The sequence below is a fragment of the Falco punctatus genome (genome assembly GCF_963210335.1).
Source record: "Falco punctatus genome assembly, chromosome: 4".
Taxonomy (NCBI): domain Eukaryota; kingdom Metazoa; phylum Chordata; class Aves; order Falconiformes; family Falconidae; genus Falco; species Falco punctatus.
Genome location: NC_137583.1, coordinates 40,242,455 through 40,255,996, shown reverse-complemented (window position 1 = coordinate 40,255,996; position 13,542 = coordinate 40,242,455). Strand labels below are relative to the sequence as shown.

The 13,542-nt window shown below is 36.7% G+C and overlaps 1 protein-coding gene across 14 annotated transcripts in view; it reads right to left on the bottom strand.

Annotated features, from left to right (window-relative positions):
- The window catches only part of RBFOX1 (RNA binding fox-1 homolog 1), a 1,334,594-nt gene that overhangs the window by 937,659 nt on the left and 383,393 nt on the right, over positions 1 to 13,542 (bottom strand). The window contains exon 1 of one of the 14 annotated variants that reach the window (XM_080382953.1): positions 1 to 13,542. This exon is cut by the window's left edge and continues 15,119 nt beyond it. The exons of the other annotated variants lie outside the window; for them this stretch is intronic. The gene's annotated coding sequence lies outside the window, so the exon portion shown is untranslated. 14 annotated transcript variants of the gene reach the window in all.

The window sequence follows — 13,542 nt, the reverse complement described above, 5'->3', positions numbered from 1 at the left end:
ACTACTCTGGGTAAGAATATCACATATACATGCAACTGCTCTATTTTTATTTAAGGCAAAAATTATGCGAAACTGTGGCAAGTGTTTGGAGAAAAATTAACAGCGACAATGAACAGTATTTTACAGTTATAAGCCAGATATTGCACACTCCTCATTCCATTGAATTCCAGGTGATTCAATAGAATGTCTCCCATCTTACAGCAGAGTAACACAGGCTTTTGAAAAAGCTATAGGAATAAACAGAAACTACTGCTTTCATCTAGAGCTTTGTGCTGCTTTTAATAATCAGCCAAGTGAGAATCGTGTAAAGTGGGTAAAATAAAAATTGCTTCCAATTTTGAAATCACTAGCTACATAAATACAACTTTTCTTCTATATGACAATCCATAAGCCTTTTACAGAAAATTCTCAAATTGGTGCATGCAGGCCCAGCAGACAGTAGAAACTGGGTACAGTCTATATTTACATTTAGGATTATCTCCTCTTTTTCACAGAAGAAAAAAAAATCAAATAATATTTGAAATTACTTTCCCATTTATTGCGTTCTCAGTTAGGTAATATTTACAATAAAACCAAAGCACCTACAGTTTTAATAGCATACTATCCAAAAAAAGTGTTTTATACAGAGAAGAATGAAGACATTGTGATCACTCCTTATTTTGACAACACTAGAGTAACTTCATGCTTAGTAACAAAACAAAATTAACATGCATGTATTTAGAAAACAATGTGCTTTGTGGATCCAGCTCATAGTATATTTTTACTGAAAGAAGGCACCTAAGTCCTATTTCATTTATATTTGCTTTAAAAAACAACCTATTGTGAATGTCAGTAGAAAATATGATGTAAGAGAATATAGATGTAGCTAGTGCCTTCTACATTATGCTGAAATAACCCCCCAAAATATTTTTGTTTCAGTTAACATCCATCCTGCTTGATACCTCCAGAAGTTTTAAGAAAGGATATATCCAGGAAGGTTTTTATGTTATGGAGAAACTGTATCACTGTATTCCACCCCTAACAGTTCCATGGCAGTACAGCTACACAGCTCGATGTTTGTGGTACATGCGATATGGCACACTCTCAACATCAGTAAGTAACACTTTTTAATTTCCTTAGAAGGAAAAATCTTCAGTAAAGTTTCCAAGATATTTCATCGTTTAAAACACAGTATGTGTCACAAATAGATCTTGCTATAGAAAAAATAACTATCATACATTATAACATTTAGTCTAGAACAAAAATCAAATAATCAACATAATGGAATTCCATGAGAAAATTCTGAACCACTATTTACATCATTAGTTGTCTTAAGTGATTATGTAGTAACAAACCTTTTAGTACCTACACTTAGTTCTTCAGTTGGAAGACAGCATGTCTTTAATTTCATTTTCAAAAAAAGTTATAAGAAATGATCAGTACCAAAGAACTTGACATTACAAGGCATAGAATATTCCTTTTTTTCTTACTTTTAACATTTTCCAACAAGAAAATGCCTTTGATAGGCTCTGAAGTTTGGAATTTTCATTTAGCCTTTCAAATTAGATTAGTTCATACTATCGTAATTACCCCTCAAACCAAAACACAAACCAATTTTAAGAGTTTCTGATAACCTATTATCACTGAATATAAGGAAAACTAACTACAAATCTAAGATTTCTGAATATTAAAGACAGTGAATTTCTAGTGAATGGTATAGATGGCAAGCATGAGTAAACAGAATTATTCAGATCAGATTTTGAAGTAATGAATACATTTGAGGAAAATAGAAGTTGTTCATCAAAAATGAAAGAAGAGCCATACTGGCAAATATCTTTCTAGTATTCAGTTCTCATTATCTCCTTCTGCTGCTTAGCTCAATAAAATGAGGCTTGCACCACGGACAATAACACTTGTCTTGCAAGACTGACACAAAAAATTTGCCATCTATTTCAGTGAATCAAGACTGCTAGATTGTGTTATGTGGAAAGAATCTTAACAACATTGAAGCTATGCTTCTTGGACTCCACCTTCATGCCATGATCCCATGATGATGTTTCTGATGTGGGAAAGTATAACTGGAATGAACAACAGAATAGGACAACTCACAAGAAAATGAGGAGCAAAGAAATATCCTTGTTCATCTCAGGAGGATGGAGAAAGCCCAGGTGTGAAGGCCACATAGATTCTGTTTGTGTAAAGGCAACTGCACTTTGTTACATATAGAAAAATTCTCAAAGGGGTGGGAAGCTTCTGGGGGAAGGAGGAAAATAAAATTGTGCTTTCTCTACGAGCCTGCACTCTCTTGGGCAGTTCCTAGAAATGACAGAGAACAAAATTCATGTTATCTGTAGATGCTTTGGTTTGTCTAGGTGGCCAGCCCAGGCAGACTGGGTTGTTGGAGGAGCAAGAGTCTGATTCTGAGAGACCAGGGGAGGGAAGGAGCAGTCTGCTCGAGCTGGGTGCCAATGGGTGGCACTTCTCAAAGGAAGACTGGTTTCTTTTCTAAGGAACAATTTCTGAGTATTTTCTAGTGGTTTCTATATAGAGATCAGAGTGAAGCGAGGGCACAACCATATTGAAATAACAACACGCATTCGTAGTAGTCCCCAAGTAGTCTGACCAGCAATAGGACACACCTTGAATTGCACCACGCAGATCACAGTATTGTATTCTCTAACACTTGCCTCTTAAACTTTCAGCACTGATTTATGAGCCATACATCATAAGCTTGTCACTGATTCTCCTTTAATATGGAACCAGTAACAAGATTTGGTTGGCATTGTTCCACAAATGAATTGTATATTTTGACTGAGGGAAAAAACCAAACCCAAGAAAATATTAAAAAAGCCTGCAGTGGAAGTGTGAGGGAGTCACCCCTATAGTAATCCTATGGCTTCTGTCCCAGTCCCACCGATAAATTTATTACAAATGTATAGGTATTAATTGCAGAAGAAAATTTCATGGTTATATTGATGAAAATAATGAGCTATTATCTCATTTCCAAGATTACATAGAATTGATTTTATGGCCCCTTTCCTGCACAGGGTTTCAAGCTCTGATTAAAGGCACGCCTTGGCTGTGTTTTTGTACAGGCTTTTTGTTGGAATCATATTCACATTTTAAAAAAAATATTTGCCAGAACAAGCAAATATTTACAAATATCAGTAAGACTTAATCCTAAAGATGGGGAAAAAAATGATGACATAATTCTTTCATTATAATCATATGCATTTTTCCAACAATACATTGGCACTGTCGAGAGGAGAGATTGAGGGACTGTAGTCAACAAAAAAGGTACCACAACATACTCAGTATGTTAAATTTTCAAAGTTAACACCACATTTTTGGAGTATTCTTCCTTTTCCATTTCTCTTCTGCAATATTATGCACTAAGGAATATAGCAGCAAGGAGCCTGGTGCTGATGATGTATCACAGTAGTATATCACCACAAATGTTGCTTTAACAGAATGTTTTAAGAATAACGTTCTTAGTGATGCGTTCCTCAAAGTCAGCACCCACACAAATTCCGGAAATGATAACAGTAAATAGACTGCACATTCTATACTGACTTGCTGGTAACACTCCCATATGGCAGCATTAAAGTAGATAACATAATCTTAGAATCTTTAGATATAATTATACTAGATGATAAATAAATAAATAGAAAAAAATAGCATCTATCTGCCTTCACAGAATTTAAGTACAGAATCTTCTTATTGTATGCACACAATTTCAGGCTTATTACTTTTTTTGAAGATTACCTTCTCTATGTATGCAGTTTTAAAAATACATATGACTTTTCTGATTAAATTGGAATAAATGTTTTGCTATTTTCATCTAGAAATAGTATATCATTGCTAGCTGATAAAGAAGAAGAGTGAAATGTAAATATATCAGTAGAACTACATTCCTACTCTGATGGTAAAGAAAAACACTATAATATCCATCTGCTCTCATCACATATTTGTTTATGGTCATTGTCATAATAACACCACTTTTTATAGTACTAAATTATTTTTATTTTCTACTACCAATGCATACTAGAAATGCTTGTAAACATGCTGATTATTCTATTTTTCAGCATACAATCACAACTGGTTACCAAAGTAATACTGGAAAGAAGCCTAAACCAGAATAATCTCCTATAATTATACACGGTGAAGAGGATATACTAATATAACCCTACATACAGAAATCAAGTTTTTGCAACCAGCTTGAAGGAAGCCACTTCTAGAGAAATATCAGATTTAGGAACAAAACTTGAAATTAGAAATGTGCTGCAAATATTTTGCATTTTGTGCAGGGAATGTCACACCTTATCACACCAGTTTCAAACATAAGTTAAACCTTATGGTTTGGAACTCAGATGTTGTCTGTCAGATCTGACAAGGCTGGGTAGATATTACTCTGTAGACTCAGCTGCCATTAACGCCCACACACTACGCCACTATGCCGCATGCTGTAATTAAATACCTAAAGTGAAACTTGCTTTGCATTTACAGAGGAAGATATATTTGATGACTCAGTACGTTCCAGCAATTGAAGCTTGCAAGCTACAAATTCCCCAGTCATCTCACACTTGCAGCTGAATTGCAGGTCTGGAGATAAGTCACTTTATAAACACATCTAATCGAATTCTGTTCAATATGCCAGGCAAACTGAAGGTAGACAAGTATATTCAGAACAGGCATTTGATATAAACTTCACATATGAAATCAAGCTAACAACCAAAAAAATAATGCATTTTGTGACTCATCTGAATGTCAGAACATCAAGAACCAAGGAAGGGAGGGAGACTGGAATAACAAAGTCCCAAGAAGTGCGTGACAAGTGAGTACAAACAGCTAAAGAAATGTTCCCATCCCTCTGCTCACAAAAGACTGGTAGGAAGGACCAAACAGACAAAAACCCTAAAGCCTCACGAGTGCAGAAGGATGCCTGGGAAGATAGAAGAAATTAAAATAGCATACCAAAGCCTTTATGGAAAAGTTTAAAATATGTCATCATCTCTTCTGTTTTCCCCAATCGATAATAAAAGAACTTATAGCCAAGTAAAAACAAAAATACACGAGACAAGTATCCGCAGTACTTCTAAGACAGGTACACAGTGAAATATAGTACATCACCTGATATTAATTAGCATTACAGTTTAGATTCTCCCCAGAGGACTCTTCCCGAGATACAGCCTTGCTCTAACACACCCGCCGTCTCTTCCAAACAGCAGTCACATGTACTGTCCTCCTATCATTAAATGACAAAAATTGACTTTAAAGTAATGCCTACCTAAAAGGACACCCTGTTAAGAAAAAAAAAACAAAAACAAAAAAACCAAAAACCCAAAAACCTCTTTCAGAGAAAAAAAAACTTTCAAATTGGCCAGATCAGTCTGGTAATGGGAAAAATGCCTCCTTCATAAATGCAAAAGGTGATCAACAGGATAGACACGGACTCTCAAAGATCTAGCCTTATTCTAATTCCAGGGGTGTAGAACAGTTCTTAGGGCTGAAAAATACAGTAGGTCTTGCTGAATTTGAGTTTTCACATTGAGCCCTGAATCATCCTCCTGTACTCAGAACAGCTATGTCTTTCAAAAAGGTGAGTATTGAATCACGTCGTTTTTTTCAGTCTTTGTTTTGACAGAATTATGAGCCCATTAATAACAAAGAAAATACCGGAATGTAAAAAAAGCCTGCAAGGTTTTAGCTGAAAATTGTTCTGCAAAACAAAGCTGAGCTCCTATTTTACCTTAAGATTACATAATTTTTTTTCTGATTTAAAAGAAGCTAAAGTAAAAATTACATAGCAAGGTCAAGAGTGAAAGAATAACAAAAGCACACCTGTACACGTTGGCACAAGAGGAAGCCATCCTCAGTTCCTAGATGGGATGGTTGGACCTTGTCTGGCTGCTGATGCCCACCCAGCCTTCCTGAGGATCCCTCCCCCTCCTTAGCAGACCAGGGGGAGAAAATAAGGCAGAAAAGCTCACAGGTCAAGATTAAAACACAGTGAACTGTCTTTATCTGGAATAATGAGTTTTACTTACTTTTGCCCTTCCAATTTCTCTTCCTCATCCCAGTGGGGTGAGGGGGCGAAAGCCGGGGGGGGGACTTTGGCTGCTGGCTGGGGTCAGCCCACCACACCATGTTTCTGCCCGCAAGACTTCTTAAGAGACAGATACCTACAATTTTTCCCCCAATGCCCTGATACCTCATCTCCTTCCATCTATAGCATTTGCTTTATTTTTTTTTTTAATCACAAACTTCTGAAAGTTAGGGAAGTGACCGTTGTCAGCTCAAACACAGCTGACTTGGCACACCTGAACACCACCAACTCTCTCACTTGGGCTTTTTGATACCTTGAAGGCAGATTCTCTGTGAAACCATTTATTTTGGCTGTTCTTTCCCCTGCCTTGCCCTGGCACAGAGCTAATATAGTCCCTTCTAGCTTTAGCCACCGTGGAGCGTGGCTTTCTTACATTAAGGGACTCTTAGGTGGGCCTGGCAGGATTGGAGTACGCTCTGACCATGCACAATCACAGCCATCTCCAGAGGGCCCTTACACTTACTTTACTTGTCCTTTGCACCTATTCAAGCAAACACAAAGGAACCACAGGGCAATGGTGAATTAGGACCTACATTTTAATTCTTGTTCTGGATACTTGACTGGTTTTATTCCACTAGAGGCAAGCTCTCAAGACATAAACAGAATTAAAAATGCATGGGCTGAACTTAAAATGTATTATAATAAGTGAAATGTGATACTCTTACTTAACAGCTTTAGCTATTGAAAGTTCAAAGGCATACTGTATTTCAATTATAAAATGAAACATCATTTTGTTCAAAGGAAAAACATCCGCTGAGATGCAAAATCCTTTTTGGAGATTTTCTTTTACTTTTTCACTATTTTTAACCCAAAACTCCAGGGGAGTTACTATCAAATATCCAACCAATTTGGTTCACCAAACCAGGTTATCAAGATGACCTAATTTAATCTCTAGCTGATGAGGACATTTCCTTGAAAGACTATACAGTCTCTAATGGTTTTACCTTGGTTTAGTCTATCAGGTAAAGAAAATTAAAAGAGCATATTTCTTCATATTTCTAAATATCTTAATTAAAAATGCTTTCAGAAACCTCTGAATATTTAGGAAACTTGTGCAACTTAAATGACTTGCTATGGAATGGCTTGATCCAAGACTGCTACACACAGTGTAAAAAAAAAACCCACTTAACTACAATAGAACATTCTGCAGAACCCCAAATGCAACCATCGCAGGTATGTGCACTCCCACAGATTTTATTATGATTACCTTTGAAGCCTGTTCCTTTTTATTGTGGGTATAATTCAGTGTTTGTCTATCTTTAATAAGCTATGGCATAGAAGATACAATTACTGATAATCTGCATAAGCACTATAATGTGTACTCTCTCGGTTTACAGGTTATACAAGCACAGACAGACAAATCACTACAGCAAACAGCTTGTGTAGAATTTTTTTACCTTTTCTTAAATATGTTATCACAGAGGTGCTGCCAGCATCGCTGATGGGCTCAGCTTTGGACAGTGGCCGGTCCATCATACAGCAGTCTGAAATGCGTGACACAGAGGCAGCTCCTGGTCTGTTCTCACTGAAGCCATTCCTACAGCCTGCTCGCTACCAAAACCTTTCCACATAAGTCCAATACACATGGATAGCATATAATGGAGAGCAAATTACTGAGAAACCTAAAAAACTTCAGTGAGGTTAATAAGAAAACTCTTTATCACATAAATCAACTACTACATGTTGCTGTAAGTGAATCATTAGTGCAAAAAGGTAACTTCCACTGCTAGCTTGAATTTTTTAAATAATGGGACATAAAAATAACTCCAAACATAGCTTTCACTCATACTCCATACACCAAAAGACGCTCATCAGATTTATTGTTAAAAGCCCTTGTGCAAAAAAAGTCAAGCAGCCTTGAGGTAAAGGCCTGTATAGTTATGATAATGAAAATTGGACAATATGTCAAAAAATATCCTTTTTCCATAAACTCTTCAAGCTTGACTCTCTGGGACTTACATGATAGAAAGCAAAAGCATCCAGAGATGGCCAGTGAAGTATTCCATGTGTGTGCAGACACTTTCTACTGCTTCTGTTTCCTCCTATAACGACTCTTCTATCATTAACAAAAAGAGACAGAGTTTCTCTGAGAGAGGGATGAGGATGTAGCCATGATACATCCTTTTATGAACAACTGTCCACTGCTCTGGAGAAAGCTGTAACGTGTCTGGGGGGAAGACAGGGGAGGGGGGCAGGAGAGCAGCACTGCAGTTTGCTCGCTGCAGCTGTTCCGCTTCCCTCGTTCCTCTTTCACGTTATAGGCAAAGGAAGAAAAGGAAAACACAGGAAAGGGATTTTCTATGCTTTCTATGCAAAGAAAAAAAAAAACAATTTGCTTACTAGGTGGCTATTATACAATACAAATATATCTTCTATGACTGTAGGCTTTTTCCAAACTCTTGATACATGGTGTCACATACATTTAGATAATATATGGGTATATCTGGCTATATCTATATATTATAAACATGCACACACCATGCACTACAACCACAGTGTAAAAATTGGGTTGAATGGATGCCAATGAACAATTAAAAACATTTTAGTTGACCAAGCCTGCAATTTAAATTCATTTGAAGACATTCCCACTGCATGCTATGAAGCAATTAAAGTCTGTGGCAGATGCTTTCTTGGATACAAACAGGACAAGCTTTTGTGTTCTTGCCTGAACCGTAAGAAGTTGGTTTACTCTACTTGTGCTATAAAAGTCCATCTAATTGGGATTATTAGAGGTTGGTGGGATGTTAAGACTCCAGACAGTCACTCTAGAGAGTTACTCAGATGGAAAGCTACTGAAAATTGCATCAAGGTGCATGGATTAAACATTGAGTCATAGCAATGGGGCAAACTCTTATTTCCAGCTAGAATATGAACAGGAGTGGAAGAATTTCTTTTCCAGGAAAGCAAAGGTTGGTTTCAAGAGATCATATAGCTTATCTGAAAAAAAAAAAAAAAAAAGGAGTGGGGGGTGGGGGGGAGGAAAGAAAGTGAGAGCTGAAACAGTTGGTAGTGGTATCTTGAGCTACCAACAGTGATCCAAAAAAAGGATACGCTGGTACTGATGTTAAACTCAGAAAACCCAATTCAATCGCTTTCTAGCAGGCTGATGGTACACAGTAGCCATAAAGAGGATGCAGTGATTTGGGGGGAGAATTTTTTCAGGGAAACACATCTGATATCACTATTTTAAAACTCCCAAGCCAATGGAGAAAGTTTGTAAGCTTATATTGCTACATGGTGGGGAAATCTTGGGCCGCAGAGCAATTCTAACTCCACAGTTTCCCCTGAAGTTGACCACTATTTCCTAAATTATGATACTCCATTCTTCCTCTATTTTTTATACGTAATTTTTTAGCCTTTAAGAAAAAAACAATATTTAGTCATGTAATTTTGTTACTTCACCTCTTTCCTATAATGTAGGATCTTTATTCTTCCTTCTGTATTTTAGACCAGTTTGACAGGTCTTTTCATTCCTGTCTTTGTGGGGGAAACAAAAATGAAAAAAAAAAAAAAAGTTTTTCTTCTGGTGATTAAATAGGTTCCTACTAAGTACGTTGAAAGTCTGAACGCCACCATCCAAGACAGAGCAAAAACCTTGTGCTGCCTCAGGTTTGCTGTTTGGGTTTGCAGAGACCCACCTGAACAGACGGAAGCCACTACCAATGTCTCACTTAAAAGCCTACTGTAACACTGAGCACTGCAAAGCTCAGTCACACCACTTAAAGAGAAACAGAATCTTCTATACCCTTGAAATTATAAAATCACATTCATCTGCTATATATAAGACCTTCTGACTATGCCAAAATAGTATTTCTAGCTGCTTAAATAAAGCAAGTAAAATGACAGCACAATACAACAGAATTTGTTACACAGAGAAGAGGATTTGTTACTAGCGGTAATCAGTGGTGGCTGAAACCACCAAGGTCAGTTTTTATAGACAAATGACCTTTCTTACTGTCAGGTTATTCTCTAAATATTTGAATTGGCTTATGATGCCTTCACCATTTCTTTTTTGAAACTTTTTTTTTAATAACAAACATGTAATATAAGTAAATTACACCTCTGTACGTTAGAGCTGACTAGTCTGAAGAAATACCTGAAAAAAATAATAGTTTTACAAAGGCAATCTGGTTTTCTGTGCTTTTAAAAAAAAAATAATTAGATCTGGATGAACAGTGCAAAGCAGGAAGTGCTGTAAATTTTTTTTGCTCCAAATGTGCTGATCCTTTGATAAGAGTGATTGATTGTGTCTGGGTAAGTTTGCTTAATATTTGCTGCGGACACTGTCTTGACTGGGGTTCAATCCATCACTCTGAACAGGAAACCAGGGCTAATGCACTAAAACAATATCTGTTATGCACTCAGTTAATCCATCACAAATCTCTTGAGCAGTGTCAGGGAGTAGTCTTGCAGGTGGATGTTGACTTAAAACCAATCTTTGAGCTTGTTTTTATTTAAAAAAAAGATTTCTTGTTCAACTGTTTATAACATTTTAAAAATATGGGAACCACATTCTCCACCCCTGCTTGAGTTCTGTTAGGGAATTTGAAATAAATCAATGTAATGTACCTTTTAAAGATTTTCAGGTATAAAACATATATTAAAATCTATGAAGCTTAATGCGGCCAAATTTAACAGCAAAAGTACAACATAGTTCAAACAAGGCTAGATTGTCTGTTGCCTTAGGTAGACTTTAATTCCCATTATTCACTTTAGTATTTTTTCTAATAACTTCCTGAACTGTTGTGGTTTTTTTGTTAAAAGCAACTGTTCAACTTTAGTCTATTTTGCATGTGAAACAGTCCCAATTCTTTTAGTTCCTCGTAGGTCACAGAGAAGTTTGTATGTACAGGAAAGTTCATAAATATTCCAAACAACTAGAAATCCGTAGAGGGTCTGGACATTAAGATTTAAGGTGCCTGTTAACATACCTGACTCAGAAGAATGAAAGATTTATTTACTGAAAATTAAGCCTGAGAATAGAAAAAAATAAGGAATTTCTCCATATGAAAACCAGGAAACATATCAAGTGCAGGTTCTTTTCCTAAATTTATCATTTCATTCTTCAAACATGGGGATTTAAACTCTAAAAAAACCAACCCAACTAACAAAAAATAAAAAAACAAAAACACTTTATACCCTGAGGAAGAGCATTCACTGCAGGGAGGAAGCTACAGGAAAATCACCTGAATGACAGGTACGCCTCTGTAAAGTTCCTCTAAGGCACTTTTAGCCAACTAGCATATTATTTTATCACCTGGTTTTGGACAGAAACAATCACATGGCTAGAATTAATGATCTGGTTATTTCTTTGTTACTAAGTATCTGTCTTTTACATTAAATTTTTCTTGTATAATGATACCATTACTTCCTTCTCCTCCTCTTCTGCAATTTAGGCTACAAAAAGGAAACCCTTAAAAATTTGTAATAACTTCTGAATCATAGGTCTATACACCAGAATGCCTGTGACAGGGGTGGTGAAGGAACACTAGCCTACACAGAACACAGCTTCGTGTTCTAGGAAACGCAGGGTTACACGCTGCTTTAACACTGCGAGCAACCAGGCTGGCTCAACAGAATTTTACTCCTAAGGATAAGCTGAGCCCTCAGTGAGCTCAGCTAATTAAAAGTTCGGGGGTTTCTTGTCTAATAACACTCATGAAGAGCCATGACACAGACACACACCTGTTACTTGCATGAACAGTCTTATCTGCATATTGCTGTGCTACTTACTTACTGACATGATAACGTATGTTGTGTATTTAGAACTGAGTATTTGGAATAGACGAATCAATATATAAAATAGAAGCTTAGATCTGCCAGTTGGAATAATCCCTAGAGGAGGCAGCAAAACCTTATGGAAACCACTGCATTTTGTCACACAGAAAAAATTGAGCCTAATGACTTAATTTTTCCCTTCTCCAAGTCTTTAGGATTCCTTGTCCATATCCTACTTCTTTTGAGACTTCAGGATGTGTACGATCATTACAGACTCATCTGTCCATACTACTGTGTACTTTTAAATTGACACGGCCCTTAATCATGACCATAATTTAATTAATATCTGCAGTTCTCATTCACTCATATATATCCCCCTAAAAATGCCTGTAGCTAGTCATCAGTAGGAAACTTATCATTTCTCTATTCTTTCATTAGATATCTCTTTGAAAGACATGATCTTGCAGAGTTCACACACCTAATTTTCTTCAGTCACCCTAAAGGATATCTCAAAGCACTGTCCAGCCAAAGTCAAGTCTGAGCATTATCGTACACTGCAGTGATAGCAGCTGTTTGACAATGATTTTTATTTCAGTTTTCTATTGTCTTTTGGATAACATTTTTTCAATAGCTTATCGACTCTAGCAATTCAAACGTTCCAGAAAACAACTGGCTGTGTGAGCGGGTTTGTGTATTCTTTAGCATAAGTTGTTTGAATGAAGATGTCAATGCACTTGGAGCTCACGAGCAGTGAGAGACCCAGAGAAGGCAGCTGTAACAGAGAGCTCAGAAACCTTAAGTATCTTGAGTTAATAGCCACAGTGTCAAACTGGGAACATATTTTTAGTTATATACAAAAACTTATAATAATTCAACCATTGAACATTGATTGTATAGGAAATTTAAATTTTGTATTAGTCCACTGAATCACTGATATTGCCTATTTTCTACCATCGGTCTATTATTCAAACTTGAAGTGTCACAGACCATGCCTTCACTCTTGTTTCAGGTGAGATTTCTTTACGCCAGTAATCGAACAGTAGACTTTATGCCAATGTACTCGCTTGTCGACACTGAGCCCTAGCACTTTCTGTGCCTATAACAATGAAGTTTTGGGGGTCTTTTGTAACATGTATGTCACTGTCTCCTCCAGGAATTTGTTCAGGACCAACAATTCGCTTCAAAAAGTTATTCTGAAAACCATCAGAATGAAAGTAGTTTGAAATATTATTACCTTTAGGATAAAAACAATGCACTGATCTATCTGTCTGGAATTTCTTCCATATCCTTGGTCTCTTTACACGCAAATGGAATCAATATCCATCAATATCATGGATTTAGAGCTATGGCCATAAAGGAATTCAAAGGGATGGCAGTGGGAGAAGGAACTGTCCATTCTGTGACATATTAGCATCATTACTATTATTTAACATTATTGTATTTAGTTTTGTTTCTTTTTTATTCTGTAATTGATATCAATACAGTGTGATCTGTATCTTCCTGCATGCAGAAATGAAAGCACTGAAAGTATATTTACTCCATGCCCTTCATCTTTCATCATAGTGTTGGTCAAAATGTAACACTAGGGCTACGAGAGCTAATGTTGAAAAAGACCATTGGTTAATAAATCCCTTGTTTACTTAGGTCAGCGCCTCAGGTTGTCTGATTTTGTTCTAGGCTTCAGATCTGGTCAGCGTTTTTTCCCTGTTACACATAATACGGGCAGAAAGGGAGCCTCA